This window comes from Electrona antarctica (genome assembly GCF_951216825.1).
Source record: "Electrona antarctica genome assembly, chromosome: 24".
NCBI lineage: Eukaryota > Metazoa > Chordata > Actinopteri > Myctophiformes > Myctophidae > Electrona > Electrona antarctica.
The window spans coordinates 33,271,502-33,287,691 of record NC_136803.1 but is presented as its reverse complement, the minus strand read 5'-3'; the positions used below and the strand labels follow the sequence as shown (position 1 = coordinate 33,287,691).

General features: G+C 42.6%; 1 long non-coding RNA gene across 1 annotated transcript; it reads right to left on the bottom strand.

Annotated features, from left to right (window-relative positions):
• Positions 1 to 3,038: 3,038 nt before the first annotated feature.
• LOC306917256 lies at positions 3,039 to 15,349 on the bottom strand. The gene is made up of 5 exons (XR_013789128.1): positions 15,156 to 15,349; positions 8,615 to 8,759; positions 6,566 to 6,664; positions 5,662 to 5,895; positions 3,039 to 4,198 (listed from the first exon to the last, which is right to left on the bottom strand). It is a non-coding gene; the product is annotated as an uncharacterized lncRNA (long non-coding RNA).
• Between the last annotated feature and the right edge of the window lie 841 nt (positions 15,350 to 16,190).

Sequence of the window (16,190 nt, the reverse complement as noted above, 5' to 3'; positions counted from 1 at the left end):
CTGGTTTCATTCTTAGCTGAAGAGAGACAGTAAATACAGCTCTGGTTTCATTCTTAGCTGAATAGAGACAGTAAATACAGCTCTGGTTTCATTCTTAGCTGAAGAGAGACAGTAAATACAGCTCCTTGGGTAGCTTCAGGATGCTCAGTGACATCATAGAAGGTAGTTGTGTTGCCCCGCCCACATCCATGTTTTTTCTACAGGCAGGTGTTCAGGTGAATTTCACCAGGCTTTAGTGATAGAGTGATAGTGATGAATCCCACACTCCCACAATGGGCTTTCTGGTTTTATTGTTATTATTTTTTATATCATAGTGTCTGAGCAAACAGGCATAGAGTCTATTTTACGTCATGATGATCATGGCTGAGGGAATAGGGGGCTGGAGCACCCCCTCCCCCCAGGCACAGCCCCCCCCCCCTCCTCCTCCTCGGACAGGAGGGGGAAAATAATACAAATTGTAATCAAAAAAGATTTCTGTTACTAGTCCATAATAATATATCGGTGCCTTATCCTGGTTAGTAGCATGTGTCAGTTTGCTCATGCGTGTGAAAGTAAAAGCCACTTTTCCACGTGAAAATGCGCAAAAGTGTGTGCTGTACAGTGGCGTGCACAGACATTTAGAGGGGCAGGTGCTCAAGTGAAAAAAAGGGCACCTTGTGCAGCGCGTGGAACCGGCTGGTTGCCTTAATAGTGTGAGATTTATAGATTTTTGGGCCTAAATAATATATTAGAAGCTTTTTTTATCAAGAATTGATTTTATTTATTTTTTTCAAAAGGGCACATTGCCAAAAGGGCAGGGGGTGCTCTAGCACCCCCTAGTGTCTATCTGTGCACGCCACTGGTGCTGTAAACTCCTACTGTAAATATCGTCCCATGGCCATGATGATGATGTATGATGATAAGAGCGCCGCTCACTTCACACGGGTGTGATTTAAAAAATAATAATAATATCCACATTTTCCAGTTCGGTCTCTATCCTTTATAGCTCTGGATATACGCCTTGCACACATTAAACAGGAAGTAGTAGTATTCAGATCAGATCAGTGCAGTACAGACTGAACGAGACACTGAATGTAAACTGATGTGTGACCTAAATCTGTTTCACAGGTAAGAGCTGCTATAATGACCAAAGAGTACATTTCCAAGTGGTATGTGCATGAATGGGGATCTGAATGGGCAGATGGGGCAGAGATGAGTTCAGTATGAGATGAGTGTTTTATGATGAGTGGGTTGTGATTATCTTGGTGTTTAGCATTGCAGTGGCACTAACTGGCAGGCTAACACTGCAACACAACAGTTGATTAAGTTTGGACTGTGATATTTCTAGTCAGTCAACGAACATAAGAAGTGCTATTTACTAAGATTGCTGCTGAATCTGTGTTATGTAGCCTGTTGTATGTTAAACTGAAGGTTTTGGCACTTAAGGTAATATGTTTAAGGTAATATGTTTATTGCAACAGTGTTTATTGAAAATACTGTGTTCAACGTTTTTGTGTATAACTTTAAATTGGTGCATTTATGCAGAGAAAGAGTATTGTACTTTTAAGGTTATATGGTATTGATATCTACTGTATATGGACTGTATTACTAAAACAAGTAGTAGTATTCAGATCAGATCAGTGCAGTACAGACTGAATGAGACACTGAATGTAAACTGATGTGTGACCTAAATCTGTTTCACAGATTCCCCTATCCTGAGAAACTAAAATAAATGTGTTGCACCAGAGTGAGGATTCTTCTTCATTGCTTCTGTGTAACACACACGTTCGTGCTTTACTTCTTGGCGTCCTTTCACATACAGAAGCATAACTGCTACCTTTTTAAACACATTTTAAATCTGATTTTTTTGTATAGCCTACTGTTTTGAGGAGAAATGCTGCTATTTGTCCAAAAGCTACTATACAAATATATTTCTTAAATATTATTATATATTCCTAAAAGCTTTATACTCATAAGCAATACATAACGACCCAATGTGACATAGCTGTTTTTATTATATTATATAGTATTATATTTTTGACAGTTGCTTTGGCAATGTTAATATTTTTCACATGCCAATACAGCGCCTTAGAATTGAATCACTTGCGTCGCCTTGCAACTACAAGCGTCACCATGTGCTGACCTGCGACGGGACATATCATACCAGTGCGACAACGTTAACCCATTTAGACCTGAGGACGATTTTTAAAAAAGGCTTCTGAAAAACCCATGTTTCTATGTCAGTGGTTCTCAACCTTTCCATATCAAGGACACTTGAAATTATCTGTATTTGGCCAGACACACCAATCTGAAAATATGTTGTTTCAGGGACCTCCCAGAAGCAAAGATTTGAGTTAAAAACGCTCTGAAAGAATATATAATCAAAGATTTGCACCCACATTTTCACGATTTAAAAAATATAGCAGATCTACAAGCTCGTAGTGCGGCACTCGATGCTGCCCTATGAGCTTGTAGATCTGCTATTTTTCAATAGCTAAAGCATAATGCTTAAAACACCAAAAGGGGTTCCCGTTCAGAATGGGCTTGGCCAATAAGATGGCGAATGTTCGATGCTAATAGGTAGCTAGTAGCCAAAAACCTCTGCGCGTCCCCGTATCATGGAGGAATAACATCAAGGAGGCGCCTCCTAGCAGACAGGGGATTTCCCAAATCCCTCAAATCACTGAATATAGCTTTAAATGACGATGATAGTTCGAATCGTAACTGTGATGCATATGTGGCTTTGTTATGGTCCAAATGTACATTATAAGATGTAGCAGACACCCCTGATCTACACAAACCCAGCAGCTTGTGAGAACTTTACTGCACCATAATTTACTGCATATCAATGAACATCATCATTGCATGAATGTTAATGCATATGACTTGTTAAATACTGACAAATGTGGACACACTAATCCTCATGTTGTACTACCAGTAACCTATGAGCTGGAGGGAATAATGCAATGAAATTACATCATGTTGAATAGAAAATAACATCCATGATACACAAGATAGAAATTAAACTCCATCACAAGAAACTATTAATGGTTATTTTATTGTCATGTTGATATTGTCAGATTACACATGTAATTCCTCTGCTTTTGCATAAATAATCCTGGATTAGACTGACTGATCATTATGTCTTAAACTAAAGGCTTTTAGCCTGTATGAGTCTTCATGTGTTTTTTTAGATGACCCACCTGAATAAAGCCTTTACCACATACTGTACAAGAGAATGGCTTTTCACCTGTATGAATCATCATGTGTGTTTTTAGATTACCCGCCTGAGTAAAGCATGTACCACATTCTGTACAAGAGAATGGCTTTTCACCTGTATGAATCATCATGTGTCTTTTTAGATGACTTGTGTTAACACAGCCTTTACCACATACTGTACAAGCGAATGGCTTTTCACCTGTATGAATCAGCATGTGTGTTTTTAGATTACTCCCCTGAGTAAAGCCTGTATCACAAACTGTACAAGAGAATGGCTTTTCGCCTGTATGAATCCTCATGTGATTTTTTAGACTACTAGTGTTAACACAGCCTTTACCACATACTGTACAAGAGAATGGCTTTTCACCTGTATGAATCATCATGTGTGTTTTTAGATTAACCGCCTGAGTAAAGCATGTACCACATTCTGTACAAGAGAATGGCCTTTCACCTGTATGAATCCTCATGTGTAATTGTAAAGTCCACTTTAGATTAAACATTTCTCCACATTCTGTACAATTAAAACTTTTCTTCCCTGTGTGACTCCTCATGGAGTCAGTTTGTTTCGATGATTTCAGGTCCTTGGACAGCTTGTGCTGTCCTCCCACATTTTGTGATTGCAGTGTGTTTAAAGCCGAGTGATCTCCCCTAGTCTCCTCCCACTCATCACTGTCTTCAGTGTCACATTCAGAACAGTGTGAAGAGAGGAGCTGGTTGTCACTAGTTGGTTGTGATGTTCCACAGTCCTCTACATCAGCTTGTGTTTTCATGTGTTCGGTTGAGGTGCCGGCTACAGGCTCTGTCTCTCTGTTTTCATCATCTTCTGCACTTTTCACTGCTAGTAATGTCAACGCTGCTCCACCAGCCTCTTCTGGTCTTTGAAGTAAGTCCTCTTGTTCCTCTTTCATCTCTGGAGCTTGTGGTTCCTCCTGGACCAGACAGGAGCTCCTCTCCTCTTCAGGTGGAACCTCCTCTTTACACACAGGAACATGCAGAAAGTCTACAAAAACCAAATACAATGCGTTATGACCCTTATGGTCTAGGAGCAAAGGCCCTGCAAAATATTCAAAAAGAAGGACAGATTAGGAACCAGATTAGCTTGTAGAGTGGCTATTTTCGGTGCGGGACCCCGTGATATGACAAAGGATATATTTGGCTTTACACTTCAGGCTTATTTTGTCTTATGGCAGCGTTGCTCGCTGAAAGTATCTGACCTACAAGCAAGCTCACAGTGCATTGTGATGAGACACGCTGTGGACTTTATCTTTCGGCAGAGTGACACTGTCGTCAGAACTTCTTCAGTACCGTCATGACGAGGTAAGGCAACAAAGGTGTAAGAACGAGACGCCATATTATCGATTGTAGCATATTTGTCATTTACACTTAAATGCCTCATTTTGAATGATGTTGATATGGCGCTGCACTAGTATAGCCTTTGTGTTATTGACATGTTTGTGGTCTGGCGGCTGGGGTTTTGTGAGGCGTGTTACCTTGCATGACTTGGATGTTTCCACAAACACTGCTTGCAAATTATGACTCATTAATTCACACCTGATTGCGTTCATTTAAGTAGCCTATTACACCCGGGGTGAGCATGTTTTTTAGGGGCTTGCGTTCTTGTATTCTTGTTATCGGACCCTACAAACTCTCCTGTGTGCTCAGATCAGCCAACGCAGGGAAGCGCGAAGTACATTCACTATTAACGCCGGGACAACTCACAAAATTGAACCATATAGCCTGCAACTCACTGTATATATTTATATATTATATTTTTTGTACTTGATTGGGTTTCGACTATAGTGCAATTAGAAAAGCCTCCTGTAGATAGGTGCTGAAAAATAGCACTCGTGCAATATACACTTTAAGCAATAATAATCTGGTTCGTCTAATCATGTGATTGTGATGTCCATGTCAAATTAACGAACAGAACATAACAGCAATTCCTACATTGCAGCTAATTGCAATGTGTTGTGAGCTTGTGGATTGACTATTTCAGGCAACCTTTCCCCCCACAATATACTGTAGGTATACTAGGGTTCAAATGGTTAAACCTCAAATGAAGAAGCTGATTAAAAGCCAGTCAGAGATCTGTCATCTTACACAGTTCAGACTCACAGAGCCATTTCTAGACACCTCGTCTCCTACAGAGACACACCATGAAAATCTGTTTGAGACCTACTTACTGTAAAGAAAATCACATGGTGAACTTATATTGTCAAGTTTACTTTCTCATTGCATTTGTGCAAAATATGATGTTGCTTTTGTTTATGGTAATAAGAAAATAATCTTTCTAAATTAAATTTGAGAGATATTCCAATGATGGATTTTCATATTGGCATATTATCAGTGTCCTGATATGTTTTGCCATTGTTATTGTAGTGAAAATAACTTTAAATAAGACATTGTGGCAGCCCGACAGAACAGAAAATAGGAGGAGAAAAAGGAAGAGCAAATTAAACTTACTGAGGTGTTGGTGGTCTTCAGGTTCCTGTTTAATAGAAATGTCTTCAGGTTCCTGTTTAATAGAAACGTCTTCATGTTCCTGTTTAATAGAAATGTCTTCAGGTTCCTGTTTAATAGAAATGTCTTCAGGTTCCTGTTTAATAGAAACGTCTTCAGGTTCCTGTTTAATAGAAACGTCCGTGGCTGAGTCTGGAGAGTTCATCTTCACCTGCAGTCTGGACTCCACACACTGGTCTGAAATGCAGCAAGTGAATAAGGAATTGAATAACCGGAGACCTAGTGGAGAATACTAATAACAATAATATTATTGTTATTAGTATTCTCCACTAGGTCTCCAGTAACCTCGCCTCACCAGGCTTTCCACCACCTCGGAGGAAAGCCTGGTCTCCGTTTCAAAAATCTGTATGATCCGGTCGGGAGCGGATGATATTGTTACGTCATGTAAAGTCAGGAACAATCAAACGGAACTTCCTTTTCCCTCAAACCGGAAGAATAACAATAAAAGCTCTCGTAGCCTGCAGCTTTTATTGAGAAAAATCGGTTTGAGGGAAAAGGAAGTTGCCACCCCGTTGTCGACTACAAAAGAATACTACAACATGACGTAACAATATCATCCGCCCCCGACAGGATCATATACCCTAAATGAAATGGTGCACAGGCTAGGTCTCCAGTGAGAATAAAACTGGCCTGCCATCCACTCCCATGTTAGAGAAATTTCTAGAACACTCATATTGGAACACCCCCTTCCTGTATCGTTCCACTTCACCCGAGACCACCATTCAATTTTCAATGGACTTTAACTATTGAACTGATGGGTGGATTTACAAGCAGTTTCGGTTGCAGCAACAGCTGTTGTTATGTGACAATGAACAACACCTTGAAGCTGGAAAAGAGAGAGACTTACTGAGGTCTGGCTGCTCTTCAGGTTCCTCCTGTTTCACTGAAACAGGTCTGGCTGGGTCTGGAGAATTCATCTGAGCCTGCTGTCTGGACTTCTCAGAGTCTGGAAAGAAACCATTGAAATCCCAGAGGAGTTTAGGATTAACTAAGACCAGAAACTCCTCTGAGCTTAATATTAATAACATAATTTATTTTTGTCGTGGATGTGCGTAATGTATATTTATAAATCTGATCCGGTTCATTTCCGCAGGGGCGTAACTAGCGTGACGCAGACAAAGCAACTGCGTTGGGGCTCAGTAGCAAGGGGGGCGACACACGGCCGCCCAACCGTAAAATAAAATGATAAATACATACAGAGATGCAATAACAGTTGAGTTGACCAACGTTTGGCGGAGCCTGATGGTGGCTGCTGCTAGCACACAGCCACACACCATAGGCACACACGTGCCTCGCCTCCCAATTACAACAGCTCTGGTGGAGAATAACATGAAGTCAGAAGTGGCGAGTGTGCAGTGGGCTCTCCCGAGTCCAGACTGGATGCTGCTGCTCTGTTCACAAATCCAAACTACTGTACAGTGCCCCGCTGTTTATAAACCAAAACGCAGACCGCGCAAGGGAGGGTGGTGTCTGGTTAGGGCTGAAACAAAAAAATCGATTAATCGACATTCGATCGATACGCACGGGAGTCGATCTTGAAAAAAAAAATCGAATAGTCATTTTAAAAAAAGCGGCCCCTTTTCGTCCGCGAGCCGGCCCATTTGGTCCGCGAGCCATGCTCACGCCTCGCAGAGCTTCCTCCGTCCTCACGCGTTAATTAACAAGGAAGTCAACAATTGCAGCTACAGTCATTGCCACCACGACCACTGTGGTGGAAAAATAATGTGCCACGTTATGCAAAGTTGGCACCTATATAGCGAAGAGGATTCTATCCATCCCTGATTCCCTGCCACTATACAACCCATTCGGAGCGCATCTTCTCCAAAGTGGGATTTATTGTCTCTTTTCTGCACTAATATAAGTACGGTAACTAACTATAATATTGCACTCTCAGAGACAGAGCCGCTGTTTAGGTTGTGCGAACGGTGCGGCTGCACATGGGCCTCGCGGAGTCGGCATTTTTTTATTCTTTGAAATGGAACGGCTTTACGTCTCTCTCTCTCTCTCAAAGCAATTCTCTCTCTCTCTCTCTCTCTCTCTCTCTCTCAACTACCGGTATTTCATTACATACTTCCATTTTGCACCAATATTATACTGCCATGTCTTAATACAGTGTTGCTTTTTACAAATAAAATAAGCAAATTAAGAAGGTTGATCACAAAGTTAGTGTGGTAGACTATAGGCTACTTTGATGGGAATGCGACGTGATTAAGAACACCTGCCTGGGTGCTGTGCGAACAGTGAATAATTATATAGTTTCTTACCTCGTGGCTCGTGCTGGTTTGAAGAAAGAAGAATTATAGGCCTAATCCAATAATTATAATCCAAGGTTTGTTTGTCTGGAGAATGGAGATCCAACACTATGTCATATTATTAAAGTAAGTAAACTTTAAGAGCTGGTCAGTGAGAAGCTGCTCCGCTCTGCTAATTGATCTGACCTATAAACATCCGATCGTTGTTTTATTTATTTTAAGCCTAATTCATTGTGCGTCACTGCTCGCCTTTTGTTTCGAAGCGTTGATCTTCAAAAGCGTGATCGAAGGTCAGCCCTATGTCTGGTGCTGACCAGCGTGCGTAGGGGCCTACTGATGTCTAGTTACGCTGCTGCATTTCCAGTTGTATCTGTCGCTTAGCAACCTAAAGCCATTGATACGTTGGCGAAGAGCGCCATCTATGGTAAACCACTGAAAAGAACATTGAATGTAAAGCACCATCTTTGGCAGTTCCGCATAAATAAAAATAGCCGTTGTTGGCAGTCAATGTTTGTGCAGCCACCCAAATGTAAAATAGACGTGGGCCGTGAGAGATTTCGGCAGATTGTCGCTATGGAAGCGATTAAATGTGCAATAGCTCATGGCTCACATGTTTAACTAGCTGTAAATAAAACGGTACATACCCATCCTGTACAACTTTACTACGGGTTGCAGCTTTGCATCAAACAGTCCATGTCGCTGGTCCATCTCCCGCTGTTCCTCTGACCGTGCTGAATATATTTTGGAGGCCATCTCTCCTGATGGCGTGAGATCTCCTCCTGTGGTGCTCTGTGGAAATCACCAACAGAAAATAATGTTTTAGTTCATCATCATGAAAATAAGAAGGACAATGGTAAATAAATAAGGCCACACATTCATTCGGCAAACTAAAGGCTCGCTTCTGCCTCAATTAAAATGGCTGCTTAGGGACAATTTGATATTTTAAAGAACGTGCCCACTGGACCGAAAGTGAAAACATTGACCAAAAATAGCAAATCTACAAGCTCGGGTCAAGTTGTGACGTGTTGTGAGCTTGTAGATCGGCTATTTTAGGTTTGGGAGTCCATATATTAGGTTTGGTGGTCCAAGTATAAAGGGTTTAGTGGTTAAACTGAAGTGACATTGATACATTCCAAATATTAAAGTATTCTGCAGCACCACTGGACTTGTGTCACGGCACCACACTGGACTAGTCACTGTAGGTTCATAATTCATATTTTTCATTCAATACGTACACATGTTTCATTAAATAAAATAAACAATTGACCAGCCTCTAAGCTGCATCTGCGCGTGCACGTGATGTCGTTAAAACATAGCAGCTCCCGTTGTTAAGTGAGTGGTGCAACTCCGTGTGGGGGTCCACGGAAGTTCCTGGCCCCCAGGAACGCGGCCAGGGTGCCGGCCCGGTTCCGGCGAGCCGCCCCGCATCCAAAACGGTCGAGAAATGACAGTTACCATGTAAGGGTCCCTGGGGGGTCCCCGGAACATCCAGACCCCCAGGAACTTACTGTAGCCGAGTGATACTCAAACTCTGGCCCGCGGGCCACTTCCGGCCCGCGGCGCAATTTTGACTGGCCCACCAATCCAATGTGCTTAATGTCCTGATTGTCACGTATCCAACACACTTTAAACTGAGCAAATTGGACCTCCCGTTCCAGAGATAATGGCCAAAACGTCTTGGCCATTTCTTGGCCTTTCTCTAGAAAGACTGCTGTATCGATACAGTAGCACCATGAAATATCTGGGTTGACAAACACGCCTCTGTTTAACGTTGGGAGCGTTCGGAAATACCGCACCGGAGTGCGGCTGCGCAACAGTGACACTTGGTTGTGAAAACCAACCAAAAGCTATTTTTGTGCTCGGACACAGCCAGCCAGGGACAGACCCAGGGACCCAGATAGCTGTCTAAAATCAACAGCACACCACTGTTTGCACTTTGAACCTCGTTGCTTTATAGCAAATATGCAAAGCCATGTTGACGACGTGCCATTCACAGGCATGTCCATTACGTGGCGCGACCCTCCCATAGACATGCAAATGCAACGCCTTTGTGTTCAAGGAGAGCCAGGGGGTGGGGTTCAGTGGGAGAAGGTGACTGGTGAAGGTATTTAATTTGATGCGTGCTCAGCCGTTTCGCCAGTGAGTGTACATTAGGGGTGCAGCGGTTCTCGGTTTAAAACCGAACCGTTCGGTACAGCATACACGGTTCAATACGCTCTAATGAACCGCGCTATTTCGGTTTGCATTAATTAATTTCTTACAGCTGGAGCGGAGCGCACACAGACTCACAGGCAGACAACAGGCTGCTGTGCTGCAGAAAGAAACCCCCGCCCCACGAGTAAACTAATATCCAATCACTGTCGAGCTCCCAAACCCCCCCCCCCCCCCCCCCCACACTGCCCGTGTGTAACCTGAGCCGACAACTCAGAGAGCTGAGCTGAGAAAAAAAAGGAGAAACAAAAAAGCCATGGCGAGCGGAGGAGTGGAGCGAGTTAAGTTTGAAGAAGCACCCGCTTCGTTCAAATCTGCGGTGTGGGAGCATTTTGGTTTTGCTGTTGAGTACAGCGACGAGGGAGACAAAAGAGTTGACCGAACTAACACTGTATGCAAGCTTTGTGTGAAGCATGTCCCGTACGCAAATGGGAACACTTCTAACATGGGCGCGCATCTCCAGCGTCGCCACCCAGAGGTAAAGCTCTCTCAGAGCAGACCAGCAGCCCCGCAGGTAACAGCGAGAAAACAACAGTCTATCGGGGATAGTTTCCATAAGCCATACAGCACTGATTCAGAGAGATACAAGAAAATAACCCATGCAATAGGGATGTGGATCGCTAAAGATATGCAGCCATTTTCCGTGGTTGAATATGTTGGCTTTCGCCACTTAATGAAAACGGTCGACCCACGTTACATTGTACCCTCCCGTAGTTATTTCTCCACCAAAATAATTCCTGGCATCTATAATAAGGTGCGCGAAGTCATTGAAGAAGATTTGGCTAACACACAAAGCCTTGCACTGACCACAGATGGTTGGACCTCCCGGGCTACAGAAAGTTACCTCACCGTGACGGTCCACTACATGTCGGATTGGGAAATGAAGAGCGCAGTCCTTCAAACTCGCCCCATATATGAAAGCCATACAAGCGCCAACTTGGCCAAAGAAATGGGAAAAGCAGTGACCGAATGGAAGTTGGAACGGCCAAACATAACCATCCCAGTTACCACAGATAATGCATCAAATATAGTGAACGCGATTCATGAAGCCGAGGAACTGGGGCCACATATCGGCTGCTTTGCTCACACCATTAATCTGGCAGCCAAGAAGGCAGTGGCAGGCAACACAGTGTCACGACTCCTTGGGAAGGTAAGGAGAGTTGTATCTTTCTTCCACAAAAGCACCACAGCTGCCGCTGTTCTGACCGAGAAACAACGATTGCTAAATTTGGATAAAAAAAACAAGTTAATCCATGACGTCAGCACTCGTTGGAATTCAACACATGACATGTTAGAACGTTATCTTGAACAGCAGCCTGCCATCTACTCTACATTAATGGACCCGGCTGTGAAGAAGAATGTCACAAAGGACATGGCCATGTTGAATGATGATGAGCAGCTAATTGGAGAACAATTTGTTGAACTACTCAAACCACTCGACTATGACAAATCTCATGAGCAGTGAAACACACCCCACCGTATCAATGATCATCCCTCTGAAAGAAAAGATTCTCAACGCCATGGCTCCAGACCGTGAGCACACACTAGACTCACAGAAGCCCAAGGACACCCCAACAATCAGAGATGCCAAAGCAGGAATTAAACAAGACTTGAATAAAAGGTACAATGACCCTGATCTCCAAAAGTACCTCCAGAAGGCCACAGTCCTGGACCCCAGGTTTAAATCCCTGCCATCCCTAGATGACCCATCCCGTGACAGACTCTACAGGGACCTCATCACAGAGATCCTGGAGAATGAACAGCAGGTATTATTTTTGTTTTTGTGATTGCATATAATTGTATTGTTTTATTATTATGATTATGATTATGATTATTATTATTATATGTTGTATTGATGCAAATGCAGAATACATGTCTGTCATGTATTCATGATGATAGCTTATTTCAATTGTGGTCCTTTAAATTGAGTCCACAGAAACAGAATGTACATTTATTTAGATTGGCTGTTAGTTATTAATTTATTTAAAGTGTCTTGAGACAACTTGTGATTTGACACATTTAACACATTTAAAAATTGAATTGAATATATATTAAAACATTTGTTATTCTTGCAGAGTCAAGCAGAGCCAGAGGCGAGGCCAACAGGCCCATCCACAGAGGGACGGAATCCATCCTCCCCTCCTCCCCAGAAGAAGACAGCCATGGCAGAGCTATTTGGAGACGTTTTCAAAACACAGAACCAGGTCAAGCCCCTTTCCCAGTTAATTGAGGAGGAAGTCACATCATACAGGTTAGCGGACTGCATCAATGTTGATGGTGATCCTTTTGCCTGGTGGAAGAGCAACGAGAGCAAGTTCCCCCATCTAGCAAAAGTTGCACAACGTCACCTCTGTGTCCCTGGAACCTCTGTTCCAAGTGAGAGAGTGTTCTCCACCGCAGGAGACATTGTTAGTGCATGTCGCTCTCGCCTTCTTCCAGAGAATGTTGACCAGCTTGTCTTCTTAAAGAAGAACCTTACAATTTACTGAATTGAGAACACATTGCTGAGAGATATTATTTGGTTGTAATGTTTTATTTAAATGTTTCTCCTACATTCAGAATACATAGCCATTATACTACTGAAGTACTTTAAAATAGGCTATTTTGTTTGCTGCTGGCCATTTTTTATTTGAATGTTTTCCCTACATCCTGAATGTATATACACTTATACAGTATAGCCTAATGAGCCTATAGTACTACTGAAGCACTTTTAAAATAGGCTATTTTGTTTTATTGCCATTTGCCAAAGCTAATGTACACCTTTTGTACCTACCTCCTTTTATACTTTATACCACCAGTACAGTAGTCTAATCCAGAGGCACTTTAACAGTTTAAAATGTCTAATGTTTACATTTGAAAAGTGTTTTATATACATATTAGAGTCATCAAGGCTCTCAAAACTGTCATACTTGAATTTGCTTATAAGGAAAATAAAAGAGAATTTTGGAAATAGTAAAACTTCTTGTTCTTTTTATGCAAAACATGTACCGAAATCGAACCGAAACCGTGGCCCCCATACCGAGGTACGAACCGAACCGTGGGGTAACTGAACCGTTGCACTAGTGTACATTACCTCTTAAGGGCACTAATTACACTGCATGTACTGTTGAACGTCTGTTTTCTATTGTGCAAAGAGTAAAAAGTGCACACAAAACTACAATGACAACATCTCGCCTAAATAGTCTGTGTCTCCTAGCGTTTGAGAGACATTTAACTGAAGGTCTGAATAATAATCGCCAATATATAATAATATAATTAAGTAACGCCAGCCAGCGGGTAAATTGAACCACCCCCTTTATCTAGAAAACTAGAAAACTGTGTTGCCATGTGACCTTAAATCTAGTAAGCATCCATCATTTACACCTGGCTGTGAAGTTGGGAAGCACATGGGGAAAGTAGAAAACAATCTTTTGCACAAAAAACTGTTTTTTCTCGGTCAAAGTAAAATGTAGACATCATGTAAAATGACTGTTACGTACCTAGGTCTAGAATGTAATATCATACACGTTGATGATTTGCCAATAGATAGAACCATGTGAATCATTTAGCAAATAAATTGTCTGAAGTAGCTTATTCTAGTCATTGTTTTCTAAAATGGTGGATGTGGGAAAAATGTACCAATGTCTGGGGGTAAATTGAGTCAATGGGATATTCATATATTAAGTCTTTGCTACTCAAATTATACTGAATGACCTTTCATTTTAATGTACACTCATTTAAGAGAAGTTTGCAATATTGTATTAACAATATTGCAAATATAAGGTTAATTGTCTTAATATTGTTTAAATAATAAATAAACAAATAAGACTATTTTCAAAAGGGAAAACTGTTATATTATTATCGATAAGTGAATACATTATCTGTTCAAGTTTAAGCTTTTAACATTAAAATATCATGTGGTTCAACTTAACCCTCGACTTGGATCAATTTGCCCCTTACCTGGGGCAAATTGAGCCACATGACCACTTTTTTAAAAAAGGTCATATTTTCATGGCCCTTTGTCATAGATGCTTACTCATCATTTCAATTGATAGAAGACATCATGAAATATGGGTAGATCATTGGATTTTACTGACATCTCATTTTGCCTTGCTTCCAGGACAACTTAAGCAAAAAGTGGTTCATCTTACCCCGTTCTCCCCTAACTAGTTAACCAGGGAGAAAGGAGAAAAAAATACCTGTTTTTTACTGGGGTAACTACTGGTTGTTTATGATCACATTTACAAGCAAGCAGAGAAATACGATTGATGTTCCATCTTAAAAGACGAGTCAAAGACAAACGGATGAAGCACAACGTCAATAGTTTACTAGCTCCTTTCGGAACCCTACGTTAAAGTTTCTGACATTTTGATGACTTTATGTAGGGTTCCTTCTCACCGGATTCAAGCGACATGGGATGCCATCTGATTTCCCCTGACTTAGCCCTGTGCTGCGGTGTGGGTGTCACGCTGACATATTCCAAACGAAGCATATGAACGCTATAGGAGACAACGAACCATCTGACCCCCCCCGCGAACGGCTCAGAAGCCGTTAAGTATTTTTAATGTTTGTACGACCGTTTTGCCAGCTCTGAAATTCTCTCTTCGGTCCCTCCTTGTTGACATCTCGGTTGGCTAGCTGCGCCTACGAGGCGCGTAGGGAGGCGCTGCTAGCCAACCGAGATGCCGAGAGGCGGTACAATGGGATGTCAACAAGAGAGAATTTCAGAGCTGGCAAAACGGTCGTACAAACATTAAAAATACTTAACGGCTTCTGAGCCGTTCGCGGGGGGGGGGTCAGATGGTTCGTTGTCTCCTATAGCGTTCATATGCTTCGTTTGGAATATGTCAGCGTGACACCCACACCGCAGCACAGGGCTAAGTCAGGGGAAATCAGATGGCATCCCATGTCGCTTGAGGCCGGTGAGACCGGACCCTACGTGGTAGGTCCAAAGGAGCTCAACCCGGGGGGTCCGGAGACGGGCTAATAGTTTACCTGCTGTGTTTCCGTGGTCGAGCTGCTAACAAACGTCCTCCTGCTGCTTAACGACCACACTGTTTTGAAACGACACGTTTTTCCTTTTCTTTGTTTGTTAAAGTGTCAACAGCAGGTCCCCCACTTCCCGAAATGTAAAAGTGTGCATCAAAATCATATCAAAATGCCACCGCGCAGTCAACACACCGCCATGTTGTTTTCACAACTGCATTGTGGGTAACGGTGTTCTTCTTCTTCTTCTTTTTTTGGATTTCCGGCTGTGTGGACGCCGCGAGGCGTATTACTAAGGTATTACTGCCCTCCACAGGTTGGGAATATAATGTCTCCTTTGGCATCCTCAGTGAATCATTACAGTGCCCACCTTACCCGAACTTTCCCCTTACTGATATTTCGGTTCTATTTTTCAGCCGCATTTGGCTGAGTCAGGGTAAACCCCTCTCTCAATGTGTTGTCCAGTTCTTCAGCACTTATGTCTTCCACATTCAAAAACATCCTTGCTGCTTCCAGCACCATCTTTATGTAACCCCTAGAGGGAGGCAGAGGTTAAGTGACAGGGGTATTTAAAGCCTTTCTGAGCAGGCAGGTAGCAGGTCCGAAAGCTGTGGGGCCTCACACAACTGCCGGTAGCACGTATATAGAGACACACGGGGACTACAAATGTCACGCCCCCAAATGAGACAGCGGCCCCACTTCTGGTCCGTTTCAACTGTGTACTGCAGCTGCTGTAGTATTGGCTTATACTGTGGTAGGAACCTTTGTATCTGGGCACGGGGGCACCGGGGGACAGTTGAATAAAGCCACTAGTCTTAATGCAGCATCGTGTTGACTCTCCGTCTGTATACAATATTACAATGTATTGTGCATATATTAAACCACTCGACATGGTATCAGAAGTGGCCAGTATTGCGTGCCAATAATAGCAAGTACTTTGGAACCCGCCGTTTGTTATTTTGCTTCCGTAACAGCGTTGCATTGTCTGGCTGAACACTGTGGATACGGAGCCCTGCATGATGAGCTGGTGAGAGACAGACTGGT